This window comes from Schistocerca gregaria, unplaced genomic scaffold, assembly GCF_023897955.1.
Source record: "Schistocerca gregaria isolate iqSchGreg1 unplaced genomic scaffold, iqSchGreg1.2 ptg000520l, whole genome shotgun sequence".
Lineage (NCBI taxonomy): Eukaryota > Metazoa > Arthropoda > Insecta > Orthoptera > Acrididae > Schistocerca > Schistocerca gregaria.
The window spans coordinates 6,909-8,635 of NW_026061920.1; positions in this window are offsets into that span (position 1 = coordinate 6,909).

Sequence of the window (1,727 nt, forward strand, 5' to 3'; positions counted from 1 at the left end):
TCGGTTCCATGTTTGTAGTAAAATCCCGACTTACGTTCATATGTTAATATTATTTACTCTATAGCGTTATGTTTCGGAAGAAGCTATCGTCTTTTGTATTCTTTACGGTACTAAAACACTTGTCTAAAAATTAACGCTGCCGGGCCGTGTATGCAGACGGCGTCGCTGCCGATTTAAAGCGCGCGCCGCGGCAGGGCGGTACTGCGTCGTGAGACAGCCTGTGGAGGCGCCCGGTGACGTGGCTGGGTAGCCAGAGTGGGGACAGACTGTAAACGGGCACAGTGAGGATCCATAAGAAACGCATTGTCGTTGATACAATCTGTCATATTTCAGTGTCAGTTAATAACGTATCTACCATTAAAACTTTCAGTAGGTCAGATTCAATGTATGACCATTCGACAGTCACAGTCGGTAGAGCGAAATGATGAGGTAGCTGGTAATGTGATTCTTGTTTGCGCCTCAGTGGATCCGAATATTTTTATTACTAGTCTTCGCTTTTTCTGTTAGGATCTGATACTTTTATTGCACCGAAAAGAAAGTATATTCTCTAATATTCGATGTTACATATGTACGTTCCATCTGAGGATGGAGTTTGTTCGAATGGTTTAATCTACAAGACAGATTGCACTACATGCAGTAAGATATAACAAGAAAGTGTAAAACAATTCTTTTTTATTTCACATGTTGTGAAGATTCTGCTGCTGAATAGGAACAAATATAAAGTAAGACTTTGAATCGCGCTATTTGTTACGGAGCTTCTCTTTCTGCCTTATAACATGTCCGTGGACACTACACGCAGAACAACGTGACTCTCACGTGGACAAGAGAGGAAAGGCGCGTTTTAATAGCGCTAGCTTAAGAATTTTACGCCCATGCATTTTGTAAAGTGGGTGATAGAGAGAAACGTGTGACGAGGGCCTCCCGACCGCTCGCCTGGTGCAGGTCTTTCGACTTGACGCCACTTCGGTGACATGCGCGTAGTTGGAGATGAAATGATGACGATTAGGACAACACGACACCCAGTCCCTGAGCAGAGAAAATCTCCAACCCAGCCAGGAATCGAACCCGTCTGTCACGCTGACCACTCAGCTACCGGGGCGGACAACCGGGTGATGTGTGACCCAGATGCTGCCGCTGCGGTCGCGTGTACCACGTTGACACGCACATGCTGTATGCACAAGTCAGAGCGTTCGGCAGCACTTTCAACTTGGCACGCTCAAGACTGACGTTCACAACACCGTCCGTGTAGTGACGGCATTACACTTTCCTAAAACAGTGCACGGAGATCGGCGTAAATACTGTTGAGTGGTACTTAAGATAGGGAAATAAATTAGTGAAATCAAGGTGAAGTGAAGTAGAAATTTAAAATTAATGAGAAACTTCGTTTAGCTTAGAAGAGTTACACTCTGGCAAACAACGGGCAGAGCAGAGGAGGCAATGACCGCGAAGTGAGCACATTCAGGAGAAGCTATCGTCCTCCCCCACGTAAGCAGAAGCTGTCGATTCAGCCGTCAGGGCATCGCCCGTCCGGCTCACGTGTTCCTCAATTGTCACACGTGATCAAAGGCTCTCGCCTACATTCCGAGAGCCAATGACCGACGTTAAGAAGATTCTTCGCGAAGCTTTTCGACGTGACAAAAGAGGCAACGACAGCGATGTTGTTCACCTCCAGTGAAGTGAAGTGAATAAGTACGCGAGACGCAGTGGGCCCGACAGGAGTAGCTTTC